We start from the raw sequence: 24,868 nt of genomic DNA, 5'->3' as shown, positions 1-24,868 counted from the left end.
CACTGTGCAATTGGTTTTACTAAAGTCTGCTACAGGTAGTATTCACACCAAAAAAATCCTAATAATTTGTCCTTAATTTAATGCTATAAAGAGTTCAGGCTTGCTTTTATTTCCCTGCTAACTAGCCATTTGGAATTTATTCAGAAGAATGTGCAACTCAGCTGTATAAAGGCAGGGATAAAAGTCATCTGAGAGGAGTGAAGATGAAAAATCGGAGCATTGTTGTTTTCCTGAATGCAACAGGAACTAAAGGCTATTTCTAAAGAGTTATTATCATATGATAAAAACTCCTTTTTTTTTTACTTTAATCCCTTGATATTCTGCCCTAAAGTATGCTACTCAGCCACAGATGCTTTAAGCAATGTACATCAATGTACAGGGTGCTTAATCATTTATCAAAGCAGAGCTTTACTGTGAGGCATGTTCAGTATTGAACCAAAGGTCATCCACTTCGCTGCCAGACCTGTAACTCTTTAAGCATTAAGCATAACTACAACACCTGCTTTCCTTTTTGTAATTATTCTGTTTTTAATGGCAAACAACAATGACATTCATGTACGTGTGTCTGGTAAAGAAAGAAAATAAAATCCAGCAATATATCAAAAATACAATTAAGGCAAGTGCTTCCCATGTTTTCAGAATTCTTGTAAGAGTAGGAAGAGAGACAAGAGACTCTAATGGCAGGGCTAAAAAGCAAACCAAATCCTTGGGTTTTACTGCAGATTTTTGACCTATTTAAGCACTTTACCTGCCTATTGTAACAGCATTTGAAGAACAGATAAAGAACAGCTAAACTAAATAACAGAACTAGCATTCTAGTTGCATTTTGAAATAAAAACTGTGTTGAAAAAAATCTACAATGAAAGTGATGCTTTCTTGATGGAAGGCTACTGAAAAACCAGGAATATTCCCGTTTACTGGACTACAGGAAAAATACCTGAACTGAAAAAAGATGGACTTACTTTCAAGAAGTCAGGGTTCCAAAATTGTTGTTTGGAAACTCTTCAAGTAAAATTTGGATGCTATAATAAACATGAAGAGTAACATTTGCCATCAATTATTATATGGCAATAATTATATTTCCCACAGATTACATATTCTTTTATATGCATGCCATAATTATTATTTGATCAGGAGGACAACTTAACAATAAGTGATGTGACTTCCTGAAGATCACACATTGAACCAGTGCGGTGAACAAAACATGATCTGTGACTGCATGACTGTGTGTGATAGAACAAGTGTAGATGAGATGCCACAGCCAGGAAGGTCAAACTCTGGCTCTTGGGCTGCACATGTCTTCTCAGTCAGTCAGCCACTGCAGCAGATTTGTTGTCTGACTAACAACAGTACTGAACTTCCTGGAGACCTACACAGAATCCCAGTCCCTGGCTGTGGGAACAAGCAGATTGGGGGTTGAAGCCAGTCCCTGCACACAGCAGTGATCGTCTGGGTCCTGCCCTTCCCACGATGGACTCCACCAAAAGAGCCACTTCTGTACACTACAGAGGAACCATCACTTGTTGTCCCTTCACTTCTCCGGGGTCTCAGCCTTGTAAGATTTTTAAAACTTGTGATTCAGGAATTGTGTCCACACAATACTAGCACTAGCATCCAGAGAACTGGAGATAAGTGGTATATATATATATGTGAATAAAGCTAAAAAACTCCGCCATTTGAACAGTCAGTCACCTTTTATTCAGCTAGGTGCTGGTACCTGTGAAGAACCAGACAGCAATGTGTGAAGCATGAATATAGTTCTTGTTCTGCCATAGGATTTTTGTGATATCTTAGAAGAGGCTGAAATTCCACTCCAAATCCTGAAGTCCAATATTTGAATGCACCAATATATTTATTTTAAAGAAATTTCTATTAGAATTATAAAGCCTAATTAAATATGGAATGAAAGAGCCACAAGATCTTCAGAAGTTATTGACGCACTGCACTGAGGATACTAAACTGCTGACTTGAATTCTCTGATTCTCTTCCTTTGCCATTTATTTTGACAATTATTAGCATAAAAAAGATATTCATCTTTTATTAATTCATCTGATCCTTATTCCTCACATGAAATGAAAATTCTTTAATTAAGACATCACAATCATCTGGACACAGATTATTTGGGCAAGCAGAGGATTGAAAGGCTTAAGTATCACAAGCTTTCAAGGAAGTGACAGAATCACAGAATCACCTAGGTTGGAAGGGACCTTTTAAGATCATCTAGTCCAACCAATGAAAAAAAAAAAAAAAAAAAAAAAAAAAAAACCCCCACACAACACACCACACACAACCCACACACACACCACCACACCACCCAACACTAATCCATATCAACTCCTCTCTTGAATACCTCCAGGGATGGTGCCTCAACCATCTCCCTGGGCAGCCCATTCCAATGCCTGATAACCCTTTCAGCAAAGAAATATTTCCTAATATCTAACCTGAACTTCCCCTGGCATAACTTGAGGCCATTACCCCTTGTCCTATCATCTGTAACTTGGGAGAAGAGACCGACCCCCGCCTCTCTACAGCCTCCTTTCAGGTAGTTGTAGAGAGCGATAAGGTCTCCCCTCAGTCTCCTCTTCCCCAGACTGAACAACCCCAGCTCCCTCAGCCTCTCCTCATAAGACTTGTGCTCCAGACCCCTCACCAGCTTCGTTGCCCTAAAGGGCAGTAAAGGGGAGTAAAATCTCATAACTACAGATATGTCTGGAAAACAAGGAGACAACAAGCCTTATTTGTAAGGAAAATGTACCTTAGTTTGGTGGGTGGCAAATCATAGTAAAGCTCCAGGTCCATTGTTTGCTAGTGACTCTAAAGTCCCTCATCACCTTAGTTCACACCCAAAGGCTCCCAGAAAGTTTCTTATTCAAAACTAATAATGCATTTTTAATTTATTTAAATGTGTTTCTCACTCTGGCTGGAGTCCAAAATATAGGTACAAAATTTGTAAGAAACCACTTAAAAAAAATGAACATAAAACCTTTTATAAGCTCAGCAATAATGTAATGGAGCCAGTAATAACTAGTCAGCTTCCCCACTTCAATACTAATAAGTTATCTGAGAAATAATGCAGTAAAGCAAGATATCAAACTTGCTTTCTTCCCGTTGAAATAACCTTAGTGCTGTAACTAATTCCAGAGTAATGGGAAGGGAGACTTCAAAACCTCATTACTGTATTTTATTCATATGAAACGTAACAATATTTTTTTTAAGCTCAGGATCAGCACAGTCACATTTTCATGGAGTTCCTCACCTGAAGAACCACCTGTGCTGACTGAGATATGTTTTTGTCCAGAAAAATCAATGTGAAAAACAAACCCATTAGTTAGCATGCATTAGTCAACTTTTTTTTTTTTTCCTAATATTGATGCAGTCCTGAGAATTGGAGAATTTTTCATTGTCCTGATTAAATTAATTTTATGTTTTATTTTACAAAAATGGAGGCAGAATTAGTGTCAAATGTTGCTGCAAAGGTTAATTTACCAGGTCTAGGAAGCAGGTTGGTACTGCTAGAAAATAATGATCTTATGAATACTGCAGGTGATAAGGTTACAAAAAATTGTTATATGAAAAGATATTGAAGTAGTTTCTGTCTTAGATTTTGTTAACTACTGGCTTGTGGCTGCGGAGCAATTCATATAGCGTGTTCAAATATTGCCTGATAAACAGGCAGAAAAATGAGTTGTTCCTCTGTAAATCCCACTGTCTTGACCCCATCCCAAAGCTGCAGAATGGCACAAAGTCCAGTACCAATTGTATCTATAGGCAGGTCATTTCCCTGGGAGGGGGTAAATTTGTCAGAAACCATTTTAGAGAAGCCAGCTGGCATGAATACAGTCCCTGTGAGATGGATCCTGAGTTACTACCTGTAGGCTCATAAGATAATGTCAAGTTTAAGAAAAAGTCAAATGTTATGTTTTCCCTTTGCTATGTTATGATCTAGGGTGATACACATGGGAGGCACCGACCATTGTTAAGCTTATACTGTACTTTAGAAAAGCTGACTGGTCAATATGTTAATTATTCAGTCAATGCTCCCAAATCGATGGATTTAGTGAATGGTACCGGGCATTCTTAAAGATTAATAACTACTTGTGCAATATGGTGCTTGGTCTTGAAATGCAGTCTGAATGGTAATTTAATTACAAGGATGAGCCTATAATCTTGAGGATGTACTCAGAAGTACATATAAGAAGGAGCATAGTACAAAACACAGCTATGTCTGAGTTGTAAAGCATGCTATTGTAAACAGAAAGTACAGCAGGGGTGGGAAGGATTGGGCAATACACTATCATAAAGCCAGCAGCGTTACAGGGTAGAGCCCTGTAAAGCTCCCAGGTTCTGAGTGCCAAACCACCTTTTCCCTCACAGAGAACAGGTTACTGCACTGACGCACAAACAGATGGAGAACACCTTCCTCTCTCCCTGAGATGTCCTTTACTGAGAGGAACTCGTTCGGAACTTCTCCTTCTCCTGTGGCCTTTGCCTGGAGGGATGAGGATGCTGCCTTCTCTCCCACCCCATGCACCCTGGGGCAGGCTAGTGAGATCAGACTACTAGAGTCTACACGCTTCCCACTTTGTTTCAGTTTTAGTATTTAATCTGAATAGTCCTTCTTTGCCAGGATGCAGTGAATAATATATGTAGTCCTCTCCAAGTGAATTTACCCCACCCCCCACCCCTTCTAGCATCTTAGCTACATTCTATTTCCTTCTAATACTGCTTCCTATTGCCCTAGTAATTTATGACACTGGTAAAACAGACTAACACATTTGATTGCTTATAGTGCTCTAAATCAAAATATTCAGATCATCTGGAGGTATATTTGCTTTAAAAAGAACTACCAATCAACTAAAGCTCAGTAAAATCAGACTGCATAAGTCATAAAACCTCCAGAGCCTGTCCTTTTTAGACTGTTTAGAGAACATCCAGAATCACAGATAACCTCTTTTGGTTTATGCTTGATACAGTTCACACAGTTTCATGCTTTTGTTTATCTTGCAAGTTGAGTTACTTAGCACCTCAGACCTTCCCATCAAACATTGTACCTCCAAGGGTCCTCAAATCAACATCAGATAATATGTCAGCTTTCAAAAACCGGATCACTGATGTGAAGGGAAAGACCCTTTCTCAGACCTTGCATTGTCCCTCAGTTAATAAGAGTATGAGGCGAACACCTATGTACATGTAATTCTCAAAGCATATCCCCACACACAGAACTTACTCTTCTTTCACATTTTAACTGCAATTTCAATGATCTCCTAATTGGGTTTGATCCTTCTGTGCACAGGTAGCTCTTTGAAATGCTTTTACTAATAGCAACATATAATTTATTCACAATTTCATGTTGTGGGCTTTTTATTGCTAATAGGTAGTGTGAATAGGATCAAATGCAGCTTTCAAATTCCCAGACCTCAAGATAAAAGAAACAAGGACAAGAGGAAATGGCCTCAAGTTGTGCCGGGGAGATTGAGGTTGGAAATTAGGAAAAATTTTTACACTGAAAGGGTTATTAAACATTGGACTGAGCTGCCCAGGGAAGTGGTTGAGACATCATCCTTGGAGGTATTTAAAAGATGGGTTGACATAGTGCTTAGTGACATGGTCTGGTGATGGTTTTTTTATCAGGGTTAGGTTGATGGTCAGACTAGATGATCTTAAAGGTCCCTTCCAACCTAGACAATTCTATGATTCTGTGAAATTCTAAAAATAGATACCCCACCTCAACTCTTCCTCTAAAATCATTGAATAAAATCATGTGTTGTGCTCTGGAAGATATTTGGTCACCTGTAAATTTACATCAGGTCTGTCAGTGAGGAGTACCTGAGAAAATTAGCATCTGAAAGTAACTGCAATTTTCTTTATAATTTCACAAGACTATAAAATGAGCCAATAATGTGTAAGTAGTTTCTATTCTCTCATGTTAATGCCCAACTTTATGCTTCTTCACAAGGACATAAAACACACATTAAAGCAAGAAACAAAGCGCCAGTGTATATTGTCAGGAATGTCAGCCATTCTGCAATTTTCTATGAGCTGCTGCTTCTAGTTTGGTTCCTCTGAGCTCTTTTTTGTTTCCTCTGAAGGGTCTTTTTAATGCAATTTTTTGCAAGTAGAATAAGAAAAAGCCCTTATCTTTATAACACACCTATTTTAATCTCTTTGATATGCGGTAATCCAATATGCATGTAACCTGGGGCTGCTTTCAACAGAGATCTGCAAATGATAAGAGCCATGTAATTCAGCATGACAGAATTTTAAAAAGGTGTTTGCAAGCCTAGTTACTAGAAGAGCAGAAACTATCCTTTCATCTTGGTATTGATAGGATGGATCAAGCTGGTTAGACACAGATCGAGTAATTCTACATTAGTGGATCAACAGTTTCACTGTAGCTGCCTTTAATTTTTCATAGTCTCGTTTGTCAGTGCTTAAAAAGGAAAGCAGTAATAGCTCGTGCCATGAATTCAGTGAATATATTTCTATGCACAGGCATGCGCATGTGTACATAACGTATGGCTACTAAAAATTCTCTCAGAGCAAGACACACCAAGAAATCCGTTAATGGCAGCAGCAACAGTGTCTCTTTTACAGAAAAGTAACTATTTCAAAGAGTATCCAGGGAATTAGATGTCAACAAGAAAAGTATTTAAACAGTGTCGCTCTCCCCACATTGCTTCATTTCTGGTTACACGCAGTCTACTTTGCACTGCACGAACAAGAGCTTCAGCGTTACATTAGCCTTACAGAGAGAGCCAAACAGTCACTGTTCAAGCACTTGGAGAAGTGCTTTCTCTCACTAAAGAGGTGAAGAATCAGCTAAGTAAAAACTACTGAGGACTGAAATCTGTACAGAGAGGCTGACTGATGGAAAGTGCAGGATTTACCTCATCTGCGGACAATCTTGATCGGGTTTCAAAATCTGTAACTGGTTTCTAAAAGATGGCTCATCCCAATCACACTTGTGACTGTGGTATTTGTGATACTAAAATGGAGGATGTTTCAAGATATGATTTCTGACAAGATCAGGAAGGGATCTTTTTTCTCCTGCACTGACAGCAGTGCACAACTGGCTATAGGGCTAGGCTATTTAGTTGTTCACACCAAACACAAAGCATCAACCACAAGTATGAGACAAGAATTTGCAGTGATAAACAGAGTGGGCCAGAAAGCAATTCTGAAATTTTGCAAGAAGGGAAATTCTGAAAGATCTCTTCAGGTTATCTTGACCTTTTAATTTCTTCTACATGCTTGCACTGCTCACAATAACCATAGAGGGACACTGCCTGTTCATTGCCCACAGTTCACATACTTCAGTAGAATATAGCAAATAAGATCTGTTATACTGTGATAAGAACAATTAGCCTCAAGGTCATCTCCCCCTGCAGACTTTCATGTGGACACTCAGGTGTTTCTTCTTCTCTTAGGTGAAGAGGAGGGGGAATAAGAATAAATACAGCATAGCATTGACTGAACAAGTGAATCTGGCATCTGAATAAACAGTAGCATCAAACCAAGTCAGGAGCAGGAGACAAACCGGATTCAAAAGAAACTGTCAGGGAACTATGTCCCAAACAGAAGACAGGGAGCAGCCAGACAGGGTATGACTGTCAGATGTTGCAAGCTGTATTCATATCTGTGCATGATTGCAAAGCATCCTGTGGAGGCAAGGCAGGAGCATTGGACAACCTGGCTGCAAGAACAGCCAGGTGTTCCTCCCAGCCTTGCACTCCCTACTTGTTCTCACCAAAAAGAATAAGGGTAGGTGCCTGTATCTTGACATTCCTAGTCCCCAACTGGCTTACACTATTCAGGCAGGCTTAAACAAGAAATGTTATTTCTGGACTGTAATTCTTAAAGCTGCACTAGCTAGGGTAATGCAAGCTTTTTTCTGTCTTGCCAGCACAGTAAAATAGTTCTTTATTTCACCTGGAGCGATGACTGTGACTGCCAACACTGACTGCCACCTGGGCATGGTGTATTTGTAGGGTACCACAACACTGATCAGCAAAGCCATCTTAAAACCTTCTATCTTGTAGATAAGGCGGAGTTTTGCAGGGGCAATGAGATAAAGTTAGATGTTCAAATAAATTCTTAAGCAAAGAAATGAGTTAAAGGAATTTGAGGAAGTTGTTTCAAGGACTCTGTGTGGGACTGAAGTCAGAAGAGGGCAGGAGACTTTTAGAGCACCTGCTGGTACAGGTATTCCTCTCTAGCTGGTGCTCCTTCCTCAGGACCTTCTCTTTTACCACACTTTGTTCAAGCATGGATATCCTACCTTAACTGTCCCCCATCCCTTGGCATTCCCACCACCTTTCTACTGGCCTAAACCAATTTTTTTCTGACCCAGTATGACCATCCTCCTTTTGATCTCCAGTTTTAAACTACAAATGGAAACCACTTCCCTCTCCTTGCAAAGGAGCCCACACCCACCCTTTGTGGCAGCATGTTTGCTAGAATGAGAAGAGAAAAGGCAAGGACCAAGAGCAGGACTTGCTCTTCTGGGTGGGAGCATAAGATGGACCAGGCTAGGATTGCTGCCGAGGCTGGCTGAGGGAATGGCAGTGCTAGGAGAGGTCCTCTCACACACTATTGCCAGGTGCGCTTTGGCAAGGCACGGGAGCCTGGTCTGGACAGACCCACCCGATGTCCACCTTGCAAGGCCTGTGCAAAGCAGGCAGCCCACAGCTCCAACAGGCTGGCTGCAAGATGCTTGCCCTGCTTATAGCCTGAGCCAGGCCTGCTGCTCAGCAGCAGTAACGTCTCAAGGCAGCCAGAGATGTTCCTGGTTTTGGGGCAGGGATGAAGGGAGGACATATCCAGACAAGCTGTACTTGGGTGATCTTTAGATGTTAGAGAAGAAGCCTGATAGCGTGGTGCTTCAGAGGCCAGGGTGGGCAGCTCAGCTTCCCCCTCAGGTCCCCACTGTATTGCAATCATTCAGCCCTCTGTCTTTCATTGTTCTTCTGTAAAGTTCCTATGTTTTCCACAAATTTGAGTGTTAGACAGTTAAAAGAGGTGAGAAAACTTGTCACAGCTGCCAAGCCAGAAGGAAGGGAAGAGCAAAGGTCACATTCCAGGATTGAGTTGTTCTTCTTTTAGGAGCAAAGTGGAGGCACAGAGAATAGTGTTTCTATCAGTTAAAAGTATTTACAGTCTTGAACAGGGAATTAAATGACAGAACCATCAAAGTACAGAAGCATCAGCAAATCCTGTACCTCCCTGGACTCCAGAAAGCAGCTGGTTCAGACCTTCAACCATCAGTTGTTTTTTGTTTTCCCCAAAGACATTGTATTTAACACTGTTGTGTGTCTTCATAGTTTCACTTGCAAGCAACAGAAAGTTCATTATTGATGAAATATGTGCTAGGAAGAACCTACCTTGAATTTCAGATTCACGGCTGATATTGAGAGAGAGATCTTTAGGATGGAAGAAAGGTTAAAAAAAAAGCCTCAAAACAATCAACAACAAAAAGCTTATGAAAGTTTTGCTCTAATGCAAAATTTACTGTTTCCCTTTAAAGCACAGAAATGGTTTGTAGAGCAGAATCACTTAATCACTTTCTGAAGTTTGTGTAGCAATGATCCAAGTAGTTTCTAATATCATCCTACAATGGCAGCAACATTTTGTAATAGCCGTGAAATGTTTTCTTTCTTGTGTGCTATTAAGCTTAGTTTCCTAACTAGAATGAAGAAAGCATGCTCAACAACCACCTTGCACCACAAGTATCAGTACTATTAAGAAGACATGCCTGTCTATAGCCTCATAAAAAGATGAGTGCCTGTGTTTGTGTAGTGGAGAGGTTCAAAAACTCTTACCCTGGTGGTAATTTATAGATGTTTCAAATTAAGTGAATTCCCCCTGAATGTTGAAGTTGTCCTAAATAATACATTTCTGTAAGTACTGTAAGCAGAAATAAAATCAAACTTTTCCTATTCATTTATACATGCAAAGCAAAAACCTAGCCATAGCTATACACTTAATTCAATTATTAAGCACATATTTAAGGGCTTGTTTAACTGCAACCTGAAAGAGTGGCTCCAACTTGATGCTGAGAAAAATGTTTCATTTTATTGCACTGCATACTTCTTACTGCAAAGTTTTGCTAGGTGTTTGTACAAACTTTTGTAATAGCAAGTGCTGGCAGATATTTTAAAAAACAAAACAAAAAACCCCAAACAAAACAAAACAAAAACTCAAAAAACCACTCCCAGAACTCCAAACCAGTATAAAATTTAATATTAACTGCAGTTTTGAGATTTAATTGGAGAGACAAATGTGTGGCCAGATCCAGAGTGCTCCCAGGCACATACTCTTCATACTCTAACTTGTGCAATAAACAGGAATGAGCCCTTCAGTTGTACAGCTCTAGTTTCATTATTTCACTATCGTAATAATCAGTCACATTTGTGGATAAAGTTGCAATAAGAAAGAGGGGACATAAAAATTTTGGGATACCTTTAGATTATGGCCAGGTTCATACAGGGAGGTATATATAAAATCTTAATTAAAATAGCATTAATTACTGAAGAAATAGCTGAATTACTGAGGGAGAATGAGCACAAAGTACCTATTTTCAGATGGTCTAGCTGGGACAAATTACTCCCTAGAGAACTATATTGTAGTCACAAAATCAGAATGTTAACAATGTTAACATATGACAAAGGACAACTGAAGGTCTAGTTAACATTGTAACAGCTTCTTTTCAGAACAGCACATGTCAGACATTTAGGCAAATCTCATTGCTGAGAACCTTCATGAAGATTAAGTAAGAGAGGACACCATTCAAAACCATCTTGTTTATATAATGTTAGCTTAAAGGTATTTTAAAAATAACACAGTGGACTCGAGGAGACTGAATATTTGGGCAGCATCTGTACTCCATCCAATCCATCTTCCTGCCAACGTATATAGTTGTATCACTGCTGCTGATTATGGGAAGAATCTGATTTTTGGACCATTAAATTATGAAAATGCATACTTGACAGGAGGAAAAAATTTCACATGACCAAAACCTATGGCTTAGGACTAGTGTAGCTGTATCAGTGAAGTGTTGCCATAAGACAAATAATCTTTTTAGCCCTAATTCCTGTGGCAGGGAAACTTATATGACTGCACTGCCTGTTTCAGTTTTTACCTTAATAAATGAGAAAATCTGCTGTTTAATTTTATCCAAATCCAACTGACACAGGGTAGGGGACAGCAAAATTCTCAGAGATAATTAAGTTCCTACAAATTTCAGAAGAAAAGTGGTGGCTAAATAGAAAAACAAAACTCTAATTAGTGTTCCCACAGATGGGAAAGCAGGTAGGCTCATCTCTTGTTTGCAGCTACCAACTGACTAATCTACATCCTGGAAATAACAAGCCATCCAGCACACAGATAGCTCCAGACTAGCAATGGAGAAAACAAGATTATTCTGATTATGCACTGGACACATTCCTGTGCAACCTGCTCTAGGTGGATCTGCTTTGGTAGGGGGGTTGGACTAGATGATCTCCAGAAGTCCCTTCCAACCCCATATCATTCTGTGATTCTGTGATTCACAGATATAAGAAGTTAAAGAATAAAGGAGAGATATCAGTAGGAAAACTGGCTTAATTACTCCATATGAGAAAACTTGCCTTGAAACCATGTCCCTTGATTAATGGCATGCTGTAGAATAAATAATTAAGGATGCAGTTCATATACTGTGAAATTTACCCACACCTTCATATAAAACGTATTGTCGACATACAGTACCTAATTTCCCAGTCACTGTGGCAAGTCCTCCATACACATATTTTTCCAATACTACAGCCAGGGCTTCCAGCCAAAACACTACCTTTGTTACTGTTGCTAAAACTTCGACCTGTGCTGGTTCTGAATTAGTCCCTGTAAAAGCTAAATTTGACTTATTCCCTGCCCCCGCCCCAACGTGTGTCTTTTGTTCCTTTTTTCTTGGCAGGTTTCTAGCCTCTCCCTATGCAATTAGGTTCACTACCTTTCTGACACCAGATTTTAATTTAGCAGCCACTCTCATCCCCAGTCCAATTTCTATATTCTTTCTGCATTAAAGCCTGGCAGCTACATCCCCCTTTTGACTTTCCATTTAGTACTGACAGCAGAAGAGCAACAAGCTTCATGTGCTCAAATCAAGCCCAGCATGACCGAAAGCAGCTAAGTCTTGCAGTTGTTCAGAAAGTCATACTCAGTCCTGAGCTACTGCGTGTCAGCCATCAAGAGATCTTTTATCTGCAAATCCTGAGCAAAAGCCTCATTGAGCAGGGGTGAATCGCAAAGCTTATCTCACCAAAATACAGATACTTTTGTACAGAAAAGATTGCAGTTGCATCTGTGACAAACCTTGATCACTGCTAACCCAAAAGTGTTAGAAAAGAAAAAAGGTTAAAAAAAAATCATAATTATTGCAAAAGATCAGCTCAACACACCCTGAACACATACTCTGTGTATTGTTCTCCAAGAGTTAAAGTCTTCCAAAATAATTACCTTTTGTACATAACGTACATCTGTTACATAATGCATATCTTTTTGATTGGATTTGTAAGGGTTTAGCTGTAAAAGTATGTTTATAGAAAACCTGCATTAAAGAATAATTATCTCGGTGCTCAAGTGACACATTTGCAAAAAGTTACATGGTCTCTTGTACTTTCACGTCTGCTCTGAATATGAAATTTCATGGACAAGAAGAACCATTTCAGGGAAGCCAAATATTTAGAGTCTCTTTATTTTTAGAAGAAACTTTTTGCAATAGCAACAAGAAGCCAAGAAAGAGGGATCATTCCTTCTTGTCCACAAAGAAGGAAGGTACTGCCTGCTGTACAGGCTTGTAGCTGAAAAAGACTCCTTGGCTCCTTTTTGCAGCTCAGCTGTTGGTGGAGACATGAGAAAGTCCAATGCAGTATCAGACAACTCCACTAATATGGTATTCTATCAAAGAAACAGGTTCAAAAATATTGCATCACTCAGTTGTTTAGATACCTCTCCATGTATATCATGACAGAAACACCTTTTCTTTCTGGTGACCTGCTCCAAGTACAATGGAGGAAAAAAAGGGGTATGTGGATTCATGGGGATATATGACTCTGCACTTTATATGACACTGTATTTTATAATCAAAAGTTTTGTAGGGAGTTTTTCTCTGGGCTGGTTTGCAATTTGAATATATTCCCCTTGGAAGGATATTTTTTTTTTTTTTTCCTTTCTTCAGTTAAAGTATTCACAGCAGAAATGGACAGGCACATTGCAGCCATTCATGTTTATCTGTATGGTGGTTTTTACACTGTGAATACAGTTGCAGTTAGAATTCGGAATTTCAAGGCAGCGTGTTCTCAGGATGCATTCAAGGTCATATTCCCTGTACCCATGCCTTTCTTACGTAGTCAGAGCAATAAAATCAGTAACGCTCTCACAGTAAAGTGCAGATCTCATTTGTCCTGTGAATCAGAACAGTAAGAAACCTTGTATAGTACCTAAATACCAAGTTTTTGGGTAATATTACTGACTTCAAGTTTTGCAGTTTTATTTAGTTATCATAGCTCAGCCGGGATATGCTGTTGCTGAGGTACATATAATTTGAAATGACATAAAATACAAGGTAGACTATGTTAGTGTTAAGAAAATGTAGATTTTAAGCAATGCAATCACTGGTAACAAGTAGCTTACGCAGGCACTAAATGCTATAATACGTAACACCAGGCTATTTGAAGAATGGCATAGCTTTACCCAAAGAGAATAAACACAATTTATGGCCGAATATTTTACACACAAACTAGGACTGCTCTGTGAGATGCTATTTCCTAGAAAATAAAACGCTCATTTGAGGTTATATATGTGCAGTCGTGTGTGCATGTATACATAAATACATGAGCATGACTGCATGTACACAGACTAATGAAGATAACTATGTTTTGAAGTTATGTTTTGCTCCTTTAATATAAGATTGCAATAATAAAAACAGTGCCCAAATAATCAGATGACAGATGATGGTCACATTATTTCTTATTTCCTCCACAAAATAAAGCCATGGCATGTATTAACCATTTTGAAAAAAAACCTGTTCATATCAGGATATAGTGGCAATTTTGGGAAGGTCTCTAATAAGTACTATCTTGCTATGCCATTTATGTATATCTCGTGCTTCCGAGTACAGGACCATTTTGTACTGGACCAGCTGCTATATTTTCATTATATAGTGAAATATATTAGCATATAACTAAGGTAAACTTGTAAAAAGAATGGTCTTACACTTTCTATTACGAAACAACTGCCAGAGACAAATGGTAAAGTATTTATACAATACAAAGAGTGGATATTAAAGACACAGAGAAAACAGCTTGAGGAATATACTAGAGGGTACTTTGTAGAGTATGCTGTCAGAAGAGGTTGCAGACAGTTTCTTTGAAGCTAACATACTCAAGTTTCCTGGGGCTGGTGCAGCCTAAGGCTGGAGCATCATGTGAATGAGACATATTTCCGTCTAATCCTGCTGAAGACAGATAAGTCTGCCAATTGAGACTGTGCAGCCCTGACAGCCAACGGCACCAGCTTTCTAATAGCAAAAGATTGATGCTTAAATACCAGAAATGTAACAGCACTTTTTGACAGCAAGAAACCAACGTTTGACAAGAAATTGGAGGGAAGATATTTTCCAATCAAACAAGATGTCTGTTCATTGAAAGCATCAAATCTACCTTGCTAGCAAAGTTCAAGATCCATTTGACTGCTGATATTTTATGCCTCTTCCTTTCAGAGGTATGGTAAAATTTAAAGAAACATGAATGACACTTTAGTATTCCTCTTACCTCTTAATAAGGCAACAACCTCTGTCATTTCTCCCTCAACATAAAGAACAAATTTGAATTGTGGTTGGTAAAATCTTCAAGATGTTTTATGATATTCAGGATATTTAGCATTCTCAGAGTTATCTTTCATACATGGCTTTATTAATTGAGGTTTGGAATTGATTTAGATAGCTTTTTACTATCTTATAATAATCCATTTCTTTCACCTTAATTTCGTCCAAAGCTCTGCATTAACATGACCGGGTTTGACATTCTAGGCAATTTCAGCAAAAGACAAGGCTCCCTTCCACTTAGGATGATATTTCATCACAAACAAAAGGAAGTATTAGATCCTTTCTAATCTATCTGATCTAAGGGTCAGAGGGTATGGGATATATTTATTTCTAGAGCATTGCTTGATGGGATGCAAAAAGTTTTCTCCTGAAAGAAGAAGAGAGAAAAAATGGACTGGAATGAGGCCACTTTACAGAAGGAATGATTAGTAATTAAAGCTAAGCAAGATTTTGCTCCAAAACTGAAGACATTTGCATATCTGTTAGTTTATAAAATGGATAATATGGCACAGTTATCTATGGCAGCAAAATTCGATCAAGTAACCAGGAGGTCCTTCCAGTGTTATACCAAGATTCTCAAAAATATCAAACTAACACAAAAATCCAGTAGTTTTCAGAAATTTCACATACCTTTGAAAAACACCACAAATCATGGATTTGAAAAGAAACTCACTAACTCAATAGGAATCAAAAATTAGCTGAACTACACTGAAAGAGCATAGAATTTGCGTACCCTACTCTGCTGCTCCCAAGTTTCAGAGCACTACACCAAGTTCTGTTTTTGGAGTATTGTTTCACTTGGATCAGAAATTACCTTGTGCTAGAAATATTAAACAACTATGCTCATATTCTCATAAGCAATCTACATGGATTTATACCCAACGGTCTGAATAAACAGCATCTCTTCATGATTAAGAAGTGGGCAGGAGTCTTGTTCCATGACAACAAAATCCTAAAAAGCAGCAAATCTTTCATTTTAATCTATCTTAAGCATAATGTATTGCTCACTTTAAAAAAAAAAAAAAAAAAAAAAAAAAAGAAGGAAAACCAGCATGCAAAGTTGGACTACATTTTAATTTTAATTATATTCCCGTATTTTTTGACAGAAAAACACATACGACGTTGATCTAGTACATTGAAAATAGGATGAAGGAAAGTCAGTAAAATGGAATTGTCTTAATAAATACAACTGCACCATAAATAATTTGCTATTATCTTGTAATTTCATACTTTAAGACTTGCTTACAGAAGAGCTAGAGAAATAAGCACTGGAAATTAAATTCTAAGCCAAATCTTACTGCTTGCCACTAGCACTTATGTTTGCTGGCAGTAAAACACGACAGAGTTGGATTTCCAGAAAATACCAATTGTTTATCCTTTCAGGGGACCAAAAACAATGACAGAAATACGAAAACAGATTTTTACACTAGCTCTTAAAAGGAAGAGAAATGCAGAATTCATTTGCCCCAAAAACATATGAAGTGAACCTCCATAGTCACAGAAACACGTTTGAGATTGCAGTGCTTAGAACAAACCCATATCACTACTGTAATTTACCTAATTTATTTCCAGGTACAGGTAGAACTGACCACTACATGCATTTGAAAGTGTGGACCTATATATCAAAATATTAATTTTTGGAGGGGAAGCCATTACATGTACTAGCATTTTCTGTTCAAATGATTTCTCGTTTTGGTGAAAACAGGTATTATACTTCCCTTCAATTACTCTTCAGCAGAAGTGAAGCTAGACTTAAATATCTCATCTGCATAAAGACTTACTTCAATTACTATCCTAAAAAATTAAAACCAAAATGACAAAGGATTGTCTGCTTAAAGAAATAGATAAATATTTACCTGCTGGACACAAGGCATCCTATTCTATATCTATATCTGTTTATAGAGATCTATAAGAATATCACACTTTTTATAAAAAAACTGTTTAAAGCAAGTTTACCTTGTCCTGAATCAGGTTGATATTAAGTGCACAAACTGTGACAAAGTTATTTTTGTCAGACTGTATCACCACACTTAAAATTAACTCAAGAAAAAGTTCTCAGTGACTTTTTTGCCTCGGTCTTCTCTGCCAAACTCTCTCCTCACGCTTCCTGAGTTGAAGGACCAGGCAAAAACAGGGGCTATGAGAATGAAGAACCATCCACCGTAGAAGATCAGGTTCAAGACCATCTAAGGAACCTGAAGGTACATAAATCCATGGGACCTGATGAAATCCATCCATGGGTTCTAAGGAAGATGGCGGATGAAGTTGCTAAGCCACTTTTCATTATATTTGAAAAGTCATGGCAGTCTGGTCAAGTTCCTGCTGACTGGAAAAGGGAAACATAACCCCCATTTACAAAAAGGGAAAAAAGGAAGACCCAGGGAACTATAGGCCAGTCAGTCTCTCCTCCCAGCAAGATCACGGAGCAGATCCTCCTGGAATCTCTGCTAAGGCACATGGAAAATAAGGAGGTGATTGGTGACAGCCAACATGGCTTCACAAAGGGCAAGTCACACCTGACAAATTTGGTGGCCTTCTATGATGTTGCTACACAGCATTGGTAGACAAGGGCAGAGTAGCAGACATCATCTACCTGGACTTATGCAAAATGTTTGATACTGTCACTCATGACACCCTGGTCTCTAAATTGGAAAGGCATGGATTTGATGGATGGACCACTCAGTGGATAGGAAACTGGCTAGATAGCTGCACTCAAAGGGTTGCAGTAAATGGCTTCATGTCCAAGTGGAAGCCAGTGATGAGTGGGGTTCCTCAGGGGTCAGTGCTGGGACCAGTGCTGTTTAACAACTTTGTTGGAGACATGGACAGTGGGATTGAGTGCACCCTCAGCAAGTTTGCTGATGACACTAAGCTGTGTGGTGCAGCTGACACACTGGAGGGAAGGGATGCCATCCAGAGGGACCTTGATAGGCTTGAGAGGTGGGCCCATGCGAACCTCATGAAGTTCAACTAGGCAAAGGACAAGGTCCTGCACCCAGGTCATGGCAATCCCAGGCACAAATACAGGTTGGGCAGGTAAATTGCATTCAAATTAATTTTGCCCTAAATTACTTTATAAAGCCAGTGTCTCTATTTGCTTTATAATAGAGTAGGGGCATATAACAATTTTTAAAACTTTTGATGTACAGTAAGGAGCACTGAATGCATAAAGATACAAAAAAAAAGTCAGGCTAATATTGAAAATTACTCTCAAGTTAGTTTAGTTCCTTCCTTGCTTACAGTTTAGCAAGGCAAATTGGATAGGCAGCATTTGTAAAGCACAGCCCAGAGACTGGAAATTATTGTTTCCCACAAGCAATCCCCTTTTGTTAAACAAAAAAAACCAACCACAAACCAAGCCAACCCACAAACAAACACACACACCTACCCCCTGGAAAACCATGCTTTAAGAGAATGTTCTGAGGACATTATGACTAAGGCATGAAAAATGAAAGGGAGGGTAATGTCATGGCAAAAGGATAGTACCAAAGCACATGTGCTTTTTGAGGATAAATTAATCAAGACATGAGGATGGAACAGGTATTAGGTACCACAAGTTTGTGATCACGAGGTTCCCAAAATCAAAACACATTCACTTTGTATCACTCCGATTAGTTGTGAAAGCAAAAATCTTGAAAAGGTTGCAATAAATTTCAGTGCACAGACACTGGATGTTAGTTAGGATTACCTTGTATAGATCACATTTCCTTATTTAACGACTTAGTAGTTCAATTTGATATCATTGTCCCGTTTACCAAATCAAAACCACTGAAGTATGATCATGCAAAGCTGTTTGTAATGTTATTTACTAGCAATTTTTATTTCCTGCTTCTCCCTGTAACAAATCCTTGACTTTTAACTGGTTATGGAATATGATTAATTATTTGAATTAGAGCTAGGGGGATTTAGGTCTCCATAGCCATTGAAGTGATCTTTACCGAGAAACATTTTATATTTTGCTAAATAGCATTCTAGAAAAAATTACTTAATTGACTGAACTGGTTTCCTATATTTTTAAAAGCCTTATTATGGTCAATGAAGCTTTCACATGTAGCCTTTCTAATATCTTTTGCTTACTGATCTCCAATAATTTGGAGTTTACATGGATTATTATGAAAAATTCATAGCTGCAAACATCAGTTTCTCATGGTAAGCTACAAAACAAACAAACAAAAATGCATCCTTAAAATTAAGTACACAAAACAAAGTCAAGCTCATTCATATCTTCAATTGAAAAAGAAATTGGGTGTATTTCATTTTTACACATACCCACATTGTTATATTTTAGGTAGTATTCTCAGCATGCTACAGCAGGCAGGTTTACCTTATTAACTGCTGTGCTCCTGCCTTCCACAAATAATAATCTTTTTTTTTTACTTTCTTCTTAAGAGAAGAATGAAAAAATTAAATACTGCAAGTCATAAGGAGAACAGTACCAGGCCAGTAATTCACTATCTTGACCTTTTGGCAGGAATATACTGTATCCAAGGTTTCTAGTAATTACCAGAGCTGTAGATAATAGTCTACATTAAATCCGTGTTGACTAGAGATATACAAAGCCAACTTTCCAATGAGTTTTCATCCACTGAATATAGCACATGATTTCACAATATGTGTTCAAAATACAAAGTATTATTAAGGACACAATATAAACAAGGAGAGATGTGATATGTTATACAGACAGAGTATGTTATAACTTTGTTGAATGAAATGTCGGAAAATAAATTTGCAATACAAGTGGCTAGCCTGTGTGTTAACAAAATGAAATCAATCTCCTAAGAACTGGCATGGATTTTGCTGATGTCCCAAATATTAAACACAAAGGCGTAGAGGTGGATAATTAAGTACGTTTTACTATTTTCTGCATTTCATATAATAGTTCTCAAAAAACTTAAGGCGGAGTGTAGAATTAAGAAAAATAGTAGTCAAAAATTGAAATAAAATCTGGAATGAGAAACAGACAGAGCACACAAGACTATCCTTATTGCTTTTTGTACACTAGGTGAATTTTTATCCCTTTGCGTATGACCATATGAAACATTTCCTTTTTCAATCACCTGGTTTAATATCTTCCACATTAATTCTTTTATTATGCATTTAACTTAAGATTCGTCTCCTCCTTCTATGTTTATTCTTGACTACCCTCTTTATTGTTTTTCATTTAACTCCCTTTTCTAAGGGAAAAATATAAGAACAAAATGAACATAAACCTTTTTTTCCACAGGCAATTATACTCCCTCTGTACTTTCACTATTGTTTCCATCTGGCTTATTTTTAATTCTCTTTTAGTCTCTCTTCTATTCTGCAAGTGTGTCCTTCTATGCTTTTTTGTTTTCCTCACCATCAGTTCCTCAAGTTCTTTGTCTTCTGACCACCACTGTGCTTTACGTATTTAAACATGCAAGGTTTCTCTCTCCACGTGCCCCCAGAAGGCAAACCACAGAGCTCCCTCACCCATTCCCAGTGCTTCCTTTCCATTTACAGACAGCAGAGCAGAGGCAGCTGGTGGATCTAAAAACCACTCCACAATCCCTCCTTACACTCTCTGCAGTGGAAGGCAACAGCAATTTCTTATTTCCAGAGGTTAAAGTAACAGAAACTATAGAGATATACAGTTGTCATAAGAAAGCTGCCTTATTATTTTTCCTTAGCTAGGGAACAAATTTCTTCTTTCTCTTGAGGAGAATTGATTATCAAGGACAAGTCCGGTAAGATGACCAAAGTTGATGTTTCCACCCTCTCTATAAGAAAGCCAAGCACCTCTTAAGAGAAGAACGGTAAGGTGCCCAAGCTTTCCACAGAATGATTTCTGCTTGCACCAGCTGGCTGGAAGAGGATTTTGGTATCTCTCTAAAAATAAGATTGTTATTACAACAGTAGAAGAAACATGAAAAAAAAAAAGTTTCTTTAAGAGTTACTTGCAAATTAACACTCTTTCCAAGAGAATTGCAGTTGCAAAAATATCTCTCTGAAACAGCCCTCTATTTTAGTTGTGTTCAGAAATAAAAAGTTCTAGAAAGGAGAAAACAAAGCTAGCCTTGAGTCATTTAAAAAAAAATATTAAAAAACCTATTTATTTCATTAATAAAGGAAAAGAGTAGGGGTCTGCCACGTGTTATGGTTTAACACCAGCCAGCAACTAAGATCACACAGCCACTTTCTCACTTCCCCCTGCCCCCGGCAGGGTAGGGAGAAGAGGGAGAAAAGGAGGTGGCAAAAACAGAACAAACAAAAAAAAAAACATCATGGGATGCAATAAAGACAGTTTAATAGAACAGTAATGGAAGAAGAGAATAACAATAAAAATGGTAAAAAAATATACAAAATAAAGTGCTACAAGACAAGTCACTGTCACCACCTGGCTATTAATTGCCCAGTCCATCCCAAGCAGTAATCATGGATTCTTGACTGCCAGCCAACAGCCATTTAGATACTGACCATGACACCTTTGGTACGGAGTATTCCTTTGGCCAGCTTGTCTTGTTATGCTCTCTCTCAGCTTCTATGGGAAGCTGAAGAAGTCCTCAAGTAACGTAAACATAACTTAGCAACAACTAAACCAGTATGTGTTATAAGCGTCATTTTCATACTAAATCCAAAACACAGCAGCTCCTGGAAAGCAAATTAGCTCTGTCCCAGCTGAAACCACGACACCATGAAAACATGGTGGGGTATTTTGGGGGTTTTGTCTTTTGTTTCATTTTTCAAGTTATGATGCAACATCTTAACATAGAAATACACGTAACACCACCGGTATACTCTGGAGACCTAGCATGTCCCTGCAATGAGGAGTAATTCAGAGTATGGAATCCCAGCCTCGGGGCAGGCGGCCAATCCTGCAGGTGTAAAATATTTTGCAAGGATCTCTTTAAACTTTCTTAGTTTAAGAAAGTTAACTTAAGAAAGACTGTGGAGAATCCTAGTCTGAACAGTAATTCCACTCATCTAATTAAACACCCTGCTAAGAAACGTCTTATGGGAGCAAATTATTCTATTCTGCAATTCAAGGACATAGAAAACTTTGGTTTAGATTAAACTGTTGGGCCCTCCGAAAATATAGGACTTAAGCACAATGGTAGTATTAAAATTTTCTGCAGAATCATGCAATTTGTCAAAATTCTCCAGATCCATTTTGAGAAGAACTAATTAATATTTTTCAGACTCATCCCTTCATCACAGTCTGTGTATATATATTGACTTAAGATTAATGGTTACCTTTTTGTTTGGTGAATCCAACCAAATTATGTGAGGAAGGTAAAGTGTAAGCTTTGTTTTCTTTATAGTCAGTGAAGGAAGACTGTTCAGCAAGGTGTTAACAAAATAGCAAGTATCTAATGGCTATGATAAAGAAAAATCTGGATGTAACACTCTCTTCCAGTCTCACAAAGTTTTCTCATATCTCACCAGGATGAACTCAGAACCATTTCAAGTAGAGCTGATGCATGAAAGAAGGAAAGCCCCCGAGGCACTCTCTGTGGCTACGAGAGATGCAGGTTCATTTCTACCCATCAGATATTCTGTGGAGATTGAGGATTTAGAACTTTATCTCTATCAAAACTAATATACAATTCCTGCAACGAAGACCTGATTTTAAAAAAATCCACATTTTGGAGAAAGAATGCTGAGAGCTTTATTAGTTCTGTTGATTGCCAGATATTTTCCTTCTCAGTTGTAGTTATATGAACTTAAAAATTAGTAGATCCTAGATCCTGAATCAAAATACGGAACAGAGAAGTGAATGGCCATACAGCACCAGACGACTCTGTTTCAGCACTGTGTCAGAAGGGACCTAGTAGCATACACTAAGAGAATGATTACAAGATGTATAACATGATCCTAGCCTAAAATATCTTTCTGGCTTCCTACAAGCAATTTAAGCACTATCGCGTTGGAGATTACATCTAGACAACAGCTAACCCATCCCATACCAATTTGTCTAATTCTTTTTTGAACCCATTTATACTTTTTAGTCTCTCTGTGACACAGGATTGGCTCCACCGCTGGAGCACTGACCTCCACAACATCATGCCTTGGAAGACAGTTTGCCACAAAATATAGCACAGTAGACTGAATCAGGAGACCTTAAGGTCAGAAAATATCCTTTTTTAGAAATAAGCAGTTCTGAGTTCTATCAAAATACTAGAAAGAGAGAAGGTCAGTGATTTCTATCTTTAATAAGGAGCCAACTTATTAAGTGCTAAGAAGAGTGTGATTTGAAAACACAGAGAGATTGAATGTAATGTGAATGTAATTTATTGGCATTCCTTCTGGTTATGTTCCACACTTTTACCCTTAGGATAACAGGAGCAATCATATGAAAACACTCCCTTTATGTAATACTTGCATGGGAAAAAAAAAAATCTGACAAAACACCACAGAAAGATATCTTCCACCTAAGCAAGAGTGCTTTCAAGAAGTTACATTGCTAACTTTAATTTCTGTGTAGTCTTCATAAGGATTCATACATTGAATACAGCTTTTCTGTTCACAGACATGATTTGTTACCTCCATTCTAATTTGGAACTTGACTTTTAGGATCAACCCATACTTGTCTCATTCTTCAATGAGCAGGGCTTGCTAGGTAACTTTAAAAGGAACCTGGAAAAAAGCCTCACAAGAACTATTTGCTTTATTACTATTTGCTTTATTCTGTGCCTATATAATTATAAGGCTATTTTTCTTATGCAGAACCTGACTCCTCATTTCTCTTTAAGCAGCTTGATAGAGTTCCACAGCCTATCTAGAAGGCTGTTAACTACCCGAATCTGCATACTAGAATATGCAATGTATCTCTCTAAAAATATTCAACGCACCTTTAACAATATTCTTTTAATCCTGTCAAGATTATTTCTGAAAAATAAAATAGTAACATAGGGAAAAAATCACAAGACTCTAACGTATCAAAACTATATGAAATAAGCAAGTGGTTCAAAACTATTGACCCTATCCCTTTTTCTAGGGTGTGATTTATTCCTCCTGACTGCAGTCAATGTCGGATCAATGCAGTTTTATCCCCCTGCTTACATCATCATTATAACTAATCTTTGTTTCAGTTTACAAAAATGTCCTCCAAAGATCGGGGGGGGGGGGAATCCCTGTAATAAAAAGGAAACTGATATACTGCATCAACAGCAAAATCAGAGAATACTGGGAAAATCAATAGGTTTATAGACAGATGGCAGAAAGGAAGGAAGAGAATAAAAATAACCATGCCATGCAAACCAGAAAGGATTTAATGATTTGTTTTGAATCAGCTAAGCCATTTATACTGCACTGACGAGAGAAAAACTCTTGTAATATCATTTCTGATATCAGTGCTGGTTTTTCAGTCCCTGAGCTACATCCTTACAGAGAGGTAAATACATATATATATCACATATCTATGTATAAGACAATGTGCTAGTGAATAAACTTCATACATGCAAAATTTAGATTTGTTCCCTCCCTATTTCCAAAATGTATGTGCTAGTTGCAAGTTTCTATCAGGAAATCAGGAACATATAATGTACCTTTTCATGACAGGAAGGAGTCAGTTTCTCATTACAGTCTTTTTCTTTATTGAAGTCCCATTTAGAATATTTGCACAAACCTTCGATTGAAATAAAAGATTGCGCTTACTGTCATCAAATGACAGCAGGTTTCTCACTCTGCAGCTCAAATGTGGCTACACATATTTTATTTGTCGGGAGGGGTGGGGTGGGGGAGGTGAGGGAGACAGACACATCCAGTCAGAACGAGAATATATTGCATTGACTTATTCTTCTGATGCACGAGTCAAAAAACTAAGCAAAAAATATTTACACTAAGATGTATTGTCTTAAGTAACCCACTTCTCAACTAAAATTCTAGTGGTTTTAGTCCTGCAGTTTTCCCATTGATGACTGCTAATAAACCAGAACCACAGAACCACCATTACTAACTGCATATCGTTCCCTGAACTACTTAGAACAGTAGTCAAAAGGGTAGATATCACTGTAATTTTAGGGGCACTCAATACTGAAGATGCACATT

The sequence above is a fragment of the Numenius arquata genome, chromosome 8 (assembly GCF_964106895.1).
Source record: "Numenius arquata chromosome 8, bNumArq3.hap1.1, whole genome shotgun sequence".
In the NCBI taxonomy this organism is placed as follows: domain Eukaryota; kingdom Metazoa; phylum Chordata; class Aves; order Charadriiformes; family Scolopacidae; genus Numenius; species Numenius arquata.
The sequence above is the reverse complement of the archived record's forward strand: the minus strand, read 5'-3'. Positions refer to the sequence as shown.